General features: G+C 35.5%; 1 pseudogene; it reads left to right on the forward strand.

The window, feature by feature from the left end:
* The first annotated feature begins 7,693 nt into the window (after positions 1 to 7,693).
* LOC103928359 lies at positions 7,694 to 9,329 on the forward strand (annotated as a pseudogene).
* Positions 9,330 to 12,705: the final 3,376 nt, after the last annotated feature.

Below are 12,705 nucleotides of genomic sequence, written 5' to 3' on the forward strand. Positions count from 1 at the left end.
TTGTTTTCTAACCAAAAGGGAGAACAGAATTTTAGTTAATGTAGTTTTGTTAGCTGTCTAAATTAAGTTTAAGTAATATATACCGAGATTCTGCGTTAGTCGCAACCTAACCTGAGGAACATATATAGTAGAGAGATGCAAGCTCTGAAGCGTTCCATGTATCCAACGTATCGAGAACAAGAGTACGTACAAGAGTAGGTAAGCAAAAGGAAGCTCCCGCTTCAAATGTTTAAATTAATAATGTTTGTAGGATTAAATAGATTGAGCAAGGCATAACACTAGTAGAAAAAACAGTTTGCGTGATGAAACAAATTTTCTCGCCTAAGTGATCAAGTGGTTCGTCGCGCAAAGTGTTACGGGTTCTATATAAACACAATTTCAGAACCCTAGTTTTTAAAGGTTTTGCTTCAAAGGCAATGACCTATTCGGTTCCTAATTCAATGAAAAGTTGCGAGGGAGAAAGCTCTCGGGAAGGGAAAGGTAAAAAAGAAATTTATTGTTGAATTAGTTATCTTATATTTGATATGGTTGAAATTATTTTTTATAATAGTGTATTACTTTTTAAAATTTTGTGGTGGAAAAATAAATGAGGAAAGGTGTGTTGTGAATAAAGAGGTATTGTCGTAAGCGAGTGCCCTACTTTGAAGACAAAAGTAGGGCTGATGCGTATGCCAAACTTAGGCTTGATATTGGGGGTTTGGTGCAGAACCAATGTTCTACCGAGTTTGAGTCTTGGAAAATGGTGCTTGAGAAGTTGAAGAAGTACATGGTAGGGAGTTATCGATAAGTTTGTATTTAAGAATGTATAATTATTTTTGTTAAGAAGTAGGATTTTTTAAATTACTAATTTATTTTTATAGGCGTTAATATAGGCTCATTATGATCTTGATAAAACAAATGAGAAGCAGCGGAAGTATCTGGATGACCTTTTCAAGATGCATTTCCGGTAGTGGAAGTTCGATGTGCAGCAGGATGCGGAGCGTGGGGGAGTTCCCGATGCCCATGCTAATGCCCTGGAGGAGGAGGATTGAAGTTTATTTGTTTTGTTTTTTTTATGAAATAAGATTTATTTGGACGTTGTATATGACTTTAATTAATAAATTTATGTTATATGGATGACTATTAATATTTACATTAGTTATAATATGTATTTGGGTTAATAAATTAGTTTTATTAAATATTTTGGTAATGTTTAATTAGGTTTGAGTTTTTTATTTAAATTAAAATAAAACTTTATATTAGTTAAAAAGAAAACGGAAAATAAATATTTTTTTTTAATATGCATATTGCGTGACCAACAGAGTATTCGTCGTGCAACTTGTTTACATTAATTAATTATAAAGAAAGCGAAAAAAATAAAAAAATATTTAGACTTGCACGACGAATAAATACCTTAGTTGCGCAAATATACTTTGTGCAACGAACACCATATTCGTCGCGCAAAATGATTCGTGTAAATGTAATCTTTATGATATGGTTTTAGCTGCAGAGACAGAAACTGCAGTAAAATTGTAGAATCCACCTCTGCACCTTATCCCCCTTCATTTTTCTTCAATCCGGCATCCATCACTTCCATTTTATCTCAATTTCATCAACTAATACTCCCTCCATCTTCTTCTTTAGGTTGATCGAGGTATCTTGGTGTGTCTGGTAAACGTTTTTTTTGGTAGGGTAAAAGTATTAATGTAAATTCATACTAACGCCATGAAATTCGTTGTCTATATGGGTATTGTGTGTGATTAGTGATTGGTGGAGAATGATTTGTAAGATATTTTCTTCTTTTTATTTTTAAAAAATATCAAATTAATTAAATTATATTGTTATGTTTATATTATGTTATGAAATTATATTTATATTATGTTGTTAAATTTGTACGTGACGTACAAATATGTGTTGGATTAGTTTCCCGTTCGAGGATTAGTTGGATTTCGTGCATAGATGCCAAAGTATGACTGCAGTCCAATTGATTCTTGAATTGTCCCATTATTTGGACAATTTGGGAATGCACAGTTATGACACGTAGTTTATGGTTGAAGGATTATGTTTCAGTTGTGGGGATTTCGGTGTCATCTCTGTATGTTCTTCGGGTGGCACATAGGTATTTCATATCTATGTCATCCATTTGAAGAACCGTACCGAGATGCTGCCGAAATTCCTCCACGTCGAAATCTAATCTGATGTAGCCATAAATTACGTGACATAACTTTGCATTCCCAAATGGGATATGACCCTTACCAGAGACATAAGGTAACAATATGATTTGTATAAAATTGTTGTGATTGTAGTACTGTTATTGTGGTTGCAGGAATTATGGACAGAATGTGGATACATAACCCGAATAGATGCACAGACGAATACTTGGATGGAATCGAGGATTTTATTGATTTTGCACGTACACACAACTCGGGTGCAACTAGAATCTGATGTCTTTGTAGGAGGTGTAACAACACGTTAAGGGATACAATTGAAAATGTTCAATTTCATTTAGTAAGGAATGGAATGGTAGAGACCTATAATACTTGGAACCATCATGGGAAATCAGACAATGCTTCGTCTTCAAATGCCACAAGAGTGGGCAATGTTGAACCTAATGTGGATCCTAATGAACAAGTCATGGATATTATAAATGATGTTTTTCCATTTTCATCAACAAACACCAATCAGGAAAGGGAAGATGACGTGCCTACACCAATGGACAGTGCATAATTCGAACAATATGAAAAACTATTAAAAAATACCAACCAAGAGTTATACCCGGGGTGTGAGGGTTTTTCGGTTCTCACAGCCATTGTGGAACTAATGCACGTAAAAATAAAGTATTATATGTTGAACCAGTGTTTCGATTACTTTTTGGGGGTTTTCAAGAGAATGCTTCCAAAGGATAATTGTTTGCCGAAAGACCATAGAAATGCACAAAAAGTGTTGAATGGTCTCAAATTTGGTTATGAAAAAATTCACGCTTGCAAAAACAATTGTACTTTATTATATAAAGAGAATAAAACATTGGATAAATGCTTTGTATGCAATGAGACCCTTCTTTTTAGACCAATATTTGACTACTCAACGATGAGTACGAAACTCCTACTCAAAACTCTTCGCATTTGAATCATAGAGCTTTTTGCTTATAATAAAAAAAATTCATATTATAATCCGCCTTGTAAGATCATTTCTCTGAAAAAATGAAATTAAACTAAGGTTGTTTATGTAGCAAATACATAGACGATTAGTAATGCTTTTACAAATTCCATTTATTTGTTTTTATACAATAAAAATGACTAAACGACCTTCGTTTTCATTAATATTTCCCAAAAGCGCTCTTTGTAGAGTGATTTATAATATGAATGTTCCGATCATAAACACGAATTCTATGAATCAGTAGCAAATAGTTTTGAGCATGAATTACTATTCATCTTTTGAGTAGCCAAGTATTGTTCTTCTTTTTATAGGGAAGAAAATGACTATAGGGTTTTAAAAAAGAATATATAAGAGGCTAGCTCACCTTGTCTACATAAAACAACCACAAACGAGATAGACCTGACCTTGAGGCTCACAAAAGAGCAAGGCCAATTTCTCTCATCACTTTAATTAGGGTTGGGCACGGGCCAGGTCGGGCCCATTTTTGAAGGAACCGGACCTACCCGTTTTAAAAAGTAACGGGGCGGGTTGGTCCGGGTAGAAGGATTTTAAGTTTTGAAATCGGGTTTTACCTGGCCCGTTATTTACTGGACCCGCCCTGCCCCGCCCCATTGGTCCAAAGCTTTTTTTTCTTAAATTTTTTTTATATAATTTATAAACTGAGAATAGGCACAATCCGACTTCAACCACCGCGTCGGTTCCAGGCATAGAGACCCATAATCCGACCACGACATGCATCCACTGCTTCGCGGGAGTGGATGCAATTGAGTCTACTAATCGAAGGACAACAATGGAGGAGGCTCCGTTGTCACAGCTGCAGCCGAGGCTCCGTCGTCGTAGCAGCTAAGATATGCGCTTCTCTCTGTAAACCCATCAAAATGAGCAATCTTTTTTCTTCAGATCCCAAAACCCGCTCGGGTTTGATGGGTTCTCCGCCTTGTACAGCCCAAACAAGGCCTCCCTTTGCTTGATGGTGTTCGCTGGGAAGTGAGAAAGGGATGAGGAACAATCCACAGGTGGTGATGGTGCTTGCCGGAGTGTGACACTGTGGTAGAGGTCGTGGTGGGGTGTGGGTGTGGTGTGTCTGTGCTCCGGGAAGGAGAGTTGCAGAAACGAGGAGAGGAATGAGGGAGAACCGGAGAAGGTTTGAGAGATTGGAGGAGGGGGAAACACAGGGAAGTGGGGTGTGTGTGTGTTTTCAGAGTGGAAATAACATCGAGATAAGAGAGAGAGAGAGACAAGGAGACAATGTTCTCGAGATTGAGAACTGTCACGGCCCACAAGGAGGAAAAAAAGGAAGTGGCATGGGAGATAGTAATGTTTTTTAACCGGGATGTTACAAACGGGTCGGTCCGGGTACCCTTTTTTTTATACTTTTGGACCCGGCCCGTCGTTAACATTTCAAAGCCCCGCCCCGCCCCGCCCCAGCCCGTTTCTCTTTTTTAAAAATTAGGAACCCGCCTGTACCCACCCCAAACCTTGATTACCCGCCCCGACCCGCAGTTCTTATACCCGTTTGCCCACCCTTAACTTTAATAATAAGGGTGGCACAAACGTTTCATATTGCCATGTAGACTAAATTTATAAATTAAATTATGTGTCTTCAATAAGAAATAATCACAATAATCAACATTTAAGTAATAATCCAATCATTAACGTCCATTTTATTTAGTTTACAAAATTTTATCTATACATTTAGTCTTCTTAACATTATCCATCTCATGAATACAACCATTACTAACCATTAATTACTAAAAAAAAAAATAATAATTACGAAGGAGTAAACAATATAGCATTATAAAAATGAATAATATAACTAAATAATAGACAATAAGATGGTTAAAATAGTTACGAAATGAGTACAAAAGGTGTCCTTCAAATAAACCTATTGGAGAGCTCCCTCAACGAAATAATAGTAATACTAAGTTTAAATAAACTGTTACTTTATATTATGATCTAATAATATTTCTTTTCACTTGTAAGTGATAGGTCTTAAGTTCAATTTTCGCCAAAAACGAGTTTGAACAACATTATTGCTAGCTCATTATGAGGCTAAACCCACCCCTTCCCTTTTAGTATAGATAATATTGTTTGTTAAAAAAATATTCTAAATAAACTAATTAAACATACCTAGTTAAATTCTAAATTTGGGCCAAACACATACCAATGTACCAAGGTTGCTACTAAATGTTGTATTCCCTTTTAATAGATAATATCGTTTGTTAAATTTTTTTTTTTTAATAAACTAATTAAACATACCGTGTTAAATTCTAAATTTGTGCCAAACACGTACAAGGTTTGCTACTAAACGTTGTGTCATATTTAATACCGTATTTACTAATATAAATATGGTACAGTGTTCGCAAATAAATATGTACTTTTGAATTAAACAAAGAGATCTGTAAATAAAAGATCAAATACTGACATAATTAAGAAACATCCACATTAAAATTCAAAATATCGCATTGAGATGGAAAGATCGACATTAAAGTTTTAGTTGTTGGGGAGAGCCACGTTTTTTTCGTTCTTCACGATTCCCCTCTGAACCATGACCTTCTTTTCCATCATTTAAAATTGACAACCACAAATTACTTAAAAAAAAAAAAAAAAAAAAATCAACTTACTTCTCCATAATCTTTCGAATCCGGGTGAATCCAAAAGCAGCCGCCATCAAACTCCGGTGCTTTATTTCTTCATGGTGTTTAATGGAATTATAGTGTTGAGGATAAGTCCTACGTTGATGGGCGGAAGGATCTTGTATGAGTTTATAAGAGGTTGAGTTACTCTTCATATTATCAATTGGTTTTATTGTTTTAGAGTAGGTTGTTTCACGTGGGAAGCTAAACAGCCACACGCGCTCCACGTTACCCCATTGTGTTGTTCACATGTTAGGCTTGAAAATTCGCCACATGAAGTGCATGTTGAGAATAAGTCCTACATTGATAGGAGGAGAGATCTTTATATGACCTTATAAGAAATTGAATTACTCTCCATATTGTCAATTGATTTTATGGTACATACTCAACTTTCTTCGCATGGTGATGGTGTTTGATGGAATCATAGTCCGGTTTGAATCGGACTTGGCTGGCTACAACCCAGACGGACGAGAAAGAGACAAAGTACACCGTCACGCACAAGTGCGTTGTTCGAGTACCTAAAAACCCTTCAACGAATTTAAAGATGATCCTGGACATTTTTTCCGGCGTTGTCGGCAGTATAAAGGTAGGGGTTTGGTATTCTCGAACCCTAGTGACTCCGTTCTTCTAAATATATGACAAAAATAAAAATAATAATAATAATAATAAATAAAAAAATAATAATAAAAATAAAAAAAACAGATAATTAGAGTTTGTTTGTTTGTTTTTTTTTTTTTCCTACTAATTTAAAAACAAACAGGTAACTAGAGCTTAATCCTTAGATAAGGTCCATTCTTCATTAAAACCTAGTGTTAGATTAAACATGTATCTTCCTTTTGAAAGAAAAAAAAAAAAGTTCCTTTGACTTTATATGCGACTTAGCAATTTTCCATCTATTACCGAAATCAGCTAATTTCAAGCCTAATTTTGTCATGTATATAGATAACAACTACTCTGCATGTTGATATGTCTAGAGAGCTGGATTTATATACTTGTAGAATTCTATACGTATACATATTTGTATATATTTGTGTACTTATAGCTTTGTCTCTACATATCTATCTGTGTACCTATAGCTTTGTCTATACATATCTATTTGTGTACCTATTTGCGCACCTACTTGAATAACTCTAGGTGTTGGGTAAAGTTTTCGTTGAGTATATATAATTCGTATTCGAGGAAGCGGAGGACATGTCCACGAGTTCTAGTCAACTATTTTCTACCCCAAGTCATATAAGAGACTTTAAGTAAAAACAAACCTTGAAAAATGGCTCACATCCGTGGTAGATATATTTTTGCTTAAATTTTATCGGAAAGTAATGAAGATGGTACATACACACCACATCATGAGTTTGGGTAATATTTGCACACACCTTCAGGTAACTTAATTGGCAATCTCATTACTCACAGACATTGAGAAATGCTTTCAATTGATCGGATGGTTAAGAATGATTGTATATTCTGGTATTTCTGTTAATTAGTTTCTCATATATTGTCCATCTAGTATCTAACATGTGATCGATTTGAGAAGAATACAAAAAGACTTCTTTTAAAAGTATTAAAAGAACATGCAGCTCCCTTTTATATATTTCATAGAGAGTACCTATAAGTTAGTACCACCTATTGGATAAGTAGTGCAAACATCAAAAGAAGGCGCAGACTCATTACAAAAGAAAAGGAGGATGGATTTCTCGACAAAATTGTTTGTATAAAGCCCAAACTTCGCCGGAAGCGCTGCCATCAGTGCATGCATGAACAACTTTAGAAGAGCTCAGCATATTTTCTCCTATACAGATCTGCATATCTAAGTATAAGTAATGCGATGGATATAAAGTTTTCTGCAACAGATTTAATTCATTGTATACATTAATCAACACGTTACATCCAATGGTTCAAAGGAATGATGCTTGACATACATTTTCATAGAATTTTCCATCTTTTTTCCTCAAGATCCATTTAGTTGCACTACTAACAAAGAACTCTACAGCTTGTTAGGAGGAAATTTGAGCTATGTCGATGATGATCAGCAGCAAGCCTCTCTTGATTTTTTCGGCTACCAAACAGACCAGAATTACCCTACCTATGGTACTATTTATTCCTCACCGCCTTCAATGGTATCACACTTCAATGAATTGCACCTCTCCAATCCAAATCCAGTTGCCAGCACTATGGACCCTACTGGTGATCAACCCGAATTTCAACTACCATTGGAGGACACAATCAACATGTCTAGCAGTACTCGTGCGAAATGACATCGTGCCAAGTGTAAAAAGAACGAGGAGATTGAGAACCAGGGAATGACTCACATTATGGTTGAGCGCAACAGAAGAAAACAGATGAATGAGTATCTCTCCGTTCTTCAATATATAATGCCCTAATCGTACGTCCAAAGGGTACTAATTGCATATACCTTCCTACTACTTCTTTGTTAATTTCATTGTTACTTTTTTGGTAAAGTTAGAAGTTGTTTGATAACAATTTTATTTTATTTTTCAGTTTTTATTTTATATTCTGAAAAATAATTTTTTTGATAATTATTTTCAGCTAAATATATATATATATGTGTGTGTGTGTGTGTGTGTGTGTATATATTTTTTTTTTGTCAAACGATAGATTTTATTAGATTAGCAATTGGTGGGGTTTGAACTCACGTCATTATACAAGGACTCAACACATTTCCACCATTGTGAGAAAGGGCCACTTGCCAGCTAAAAATATACTAGACCGACCAAAATATGTGACATTTTGGTTGTGTTATATTAGGGTGATCAAGCATCAATCATTGGGGGTGCCATTGTGGAGGAGATAGAGCAAGAAGTGCAATTCCTTGGCGTTCAAAAGCCAAATTATCGTCCACCTTTTTCCGAATTCTTTACCTTCCCACAGTACTATCACCGAGGTCTACTAGTGATCATGAGTCTACGGTGGCCACCATGGCGGAGCTACCGCTGCTCGAGTGCAGGTCGAGCAGTATCGCAGCTGACATAGAAGTGACAATGGTGGAGAGCCATGCAAGACTCAAAAGTAAGATCCAAAAGGCTCCCAAAGCAGCTCTTGAAAATTGTTTCTGGGTTGCATGATATGCACCTTACCGTTCTCCATCTCAGTGTTTTCACCGCTGATGATATTGTGCTCTATCCTCTCAGCCTCAAGGTAATTGGAAAATCAATTCAAAATTTAATTTAGCGAAAGAAATTTTAGAAGATTAAGATGAAGGAGTTTGTATATGTTTTTGCGATGAATCTTTAAAAATTAAGCAGGTTGAAGATGAATGCATGCTGACTTCAGTGGATGAAATTGCAACAGCTGTCCATGAGATGCTAGCTAGGATTCAAGAAGAAGCAATGCTGGATTTGAACTGATTCAAAACCTCGCTTTTAATTAATCAATTGCCTTTTTTTTCTTTCTAAATTTAATTATACCCTATGATGTGATAGACTCATATTTGGGTGTTTCTTCTCTGGTTGTAGACTGCTACCCAAGTCATTCGGTTAATGTTTTCCTTAATTTCAGTTTAAAAAACTCTTTTCTTTGGATATAAGAGACTGAGAGTGAGACTTTTCTCTCATTTCATCTTTCTCTTTTGTCTGTTTTTCTTTTTAAACTTTTAGAACATCAATCCTAGCAAATTTTTAGGTCATAAATTGTTAATGAATGTTAACAATTAAAAATAGTGTGTACAAAACTTGGAAAAATGGTGATTCGTGTCGAACTTGCGTACTTAACCCATTGTTCTGCAAATCAGTAAAATTGTGTGATCTAGTGGAGAAATGAATTAATCACATCTAATAGAAAAATAACATGAAGACGGTGGGAAACCGACTCTTGGAGTTTCTTTTTGGGTGTCCGGCAACCATGGACTTTTGAGACTACTTACGAGCTACCTATAAAGACTGGTGTGCATCACACTAGCAAAATATAGCATGTTTGTGACCTCTCTTCCCAGATGCCTACGAGTGTTTAGGTATGTAAATAACCAAGTCCAACATAAAAATAGGTAATTGCCACTTAAAGCATCTCCAATGCTAGTCCTCAAAGCTGTCCTTACCACCATATAGACCCTACAAATGAAAAATAATGCAAATTGAGTCCCTAAGGTATAAGGACACACCGGATACATAAGACAAGTCTCCACATATAAGGACAATATAGAGACCAAAGTGGTGGTGCCAATGGGGCATTTTGAATGGAAAACTTGGCCCACCCATGTGCAGATTCCTTGTTGTTGTGTTGTTGTGCAGCTGCATGCATGGTCCCACAAAATTTTCTTTTGTTTATTGAAGAAAATCAAGAAAAATCAATGGTCCTGATAGCTTTTTGGTTTTCTTTTGTTTTTACCATCTGTGAAAGTAACAATGATTTTAAGTCTTTTAGTCCTTAAATTTAAGGACTATTATAAGGACACCCCCATTGAATTAATATTCTTTTAGAGATAAGTATATTCTTTTTTAGTCTTTAAATGATGGTTGGGAAATCTTTAAATAGATCTAGCTCTCACTGCTATAAAAATCTCTTTGTTATAATTTCTCTCAAACTATCTTTCTAACTTAAGCATTAAAGACTCTTTGTCAGATAACCTGTCATTTTTCTGGTGTTTGTTAATTAGACTCATTGTTTTTTTTGTTTGTAGGTGGAATCCCAACAATTCAACCTTAGACGAAATTTGCATCCACACCTCATATTAGTGGGTTATTGTTGTATTTGCATGTACTATAAATCCCTTCATATTTTAATTAGATTTCATAGTTTTTCCTAAACATTTGTGCATCCCATTGTCTTTTTTTTGGGTCAATTTTCTTACATATTGTTAATTCATCACATGACATCTATTAAACAAATGGTTCAATTTTTGAACACTGAACAAGTATTTATTGAACTGATGACACCACTAAAATTATGTCTTAATTGCAAGAAAGAATCTATCCTTCCAAAAGTTGATGCCCATCTTAGAATAATCCTACAAAATGCTTTTATTTTATTTTATTTTATTTTTTTAATCATGAAGACAACTTTCATTACAACAAAAACTAGTACAAGGCCAAAAAAGAACTGGGTAAAAAACTACAGAGAAAGTAAAAGGCCCAAGCAAAATAAGAGTAGCAACCCAAGATACAATGGGAGGTCCACACAAGTTTATGCTTAAAAGCCGCAAAAAACAAACAATAAAAAACCATAATCTCTAGCAGCAAAGACCACACCACAGCTGCCGTCACATCCTCAGAGAAAGTCAAACTCTGAATCGAGAAACTAGACACCAGATCCAAATCCTTTCACAAACCCCTACAAATATATAAAAACAAAGTAACATATGGGTAGAGAGTGAGGTTAAGGCGTATGTAAAACACCCAACACTTGGCCTCAATAGGGATCCAGCATGCTGGTTGGGGAGGGCAAGTGATGGAGAGAAGTGGATCTAATATCCAATTTCTGATCTGAACCTGCCGATCCGATCACATGGTGGGATGAGGATGAAGTATCATAGCTAGGGAGGAGGGATGAAGGGAAATTAAAAGACAGAAAGCAGTAAAAACAGGTGAAAAACATTGGACAAAGGGCATGAAGCCCATGATAGTTGAGACTCGACTCAAGGAAAATTAAGATTAAACTCAGGGGAGAACCAAAAATTAAAAAGGAATAGAGAAAACTAGAAAATGTGAAGGAAGATGAGGAGGGAAGCAGGGAGGGGGAAGGAGCAAAGGAGATGAGAGGGGAGGAAAAGAAGGAGATGGCAAATGAGAGAGAAAATAAGAAAATTCAGAAGGAAATAAAGAAGAAAGAGGAAAAAAAGAAAGGAAGGAAGAAAGGGAGGAAATGTGGATGCCTCCACCACCCAAGCCAAAGACTAGGGCCGGCGGCAAAAATTGTTGGAAATGTCTTTCACAGAGAGAATTTTAGAGAGAGAAAATGGTACAAAAGGTTTTGTCAACCAAGCCTAGGAAGCAAAACAAAAGAAGCCATACTCGAATGATGACTCCAATAGGGCCCATTTGTTCATACTTTTACAAATAAAACCATTTGTGGAGTTCAAGCAAACTGCTACTCTTGGATATATGTTGATCACTCCAATAGAACTATGTGAGTCCCAAAGAAGTACACAAGACAATTAAGCTTTCGGTTAAATCAAGTAATGAGGAAAATGTAAGAACTTAATCATAGATCATTGACACGCCAATTGAATTACCTACACACTAAAATAAACCAAGCAATAAGTCTACGACCAAGAACAAAGATTGTTGTGAACATACCTGCAGAATTCAAACTTGAAGAAGCCATAACAGCTTCACAACTAATCAATCTTCTTCTCTCTACAAAACAAAAGTGTTTTTTGAACAATAGGTATTCAGTACAATATGAGCAGCGTATTTGCAAAAGCAGCGAATGAGGTTCTATATAGTATTAATCCAATTCATTCTCCTATTAGAACTCGTGTGGAACAAACCTTATCATACTACAATTGTATAAACCAATCTATGCAGAATCCAAAACCCTCACACAATGCAGTACCAAAATACTTACAATCCTACAAGGAAAATGATTTATTCTAGCACACTGCCGAGATAATTCCAACCAAGAATTCATTCAGTATTTTAGCCAACCCTCAATCATGTTTCATACTCATACTCTAACATTCTCACACTTGAGTATGAAAACACAATGATTAACTAAATAAATAAGTCTAAAACAATAAGACTTCTAAATTTCGCATTCAAATTTACCTATGCAATTCAAAATATGAAACTCAAGGACTTCATCTGCACAATTTCAGACTTTATCCCAGAATCACTACATATCCAAACTCGCATCGTGTACTTATACGAACAATGATTTTAGTAATGCCAACAATTCATTACTCCCATTCTTTTAAGTCAATCTTAACTCAATTATAGTTAAAATCTCAGCCAATAATCAGAGCATAAATCATTCAAAACATAAT

This window comes from the organism of the source record quoted next, unplaced genomic scaffold (genome assembly GCF_019419815.1).
Source record: "Pyrus x bretschneideri cultivar Hongxiangsu unplaced genomic scaffold, Pyrus_bretschneideri_v1 Contig11, whole genome shotgun sequence".
Taxonomy (NCBI): domain Eukaryota; kingdom Viridiplantae; phylum Streptophyta; class Magnoliopsida; order Rosales; family Rosaceae; genus Pyrus; species Pyrus x bretschneideri.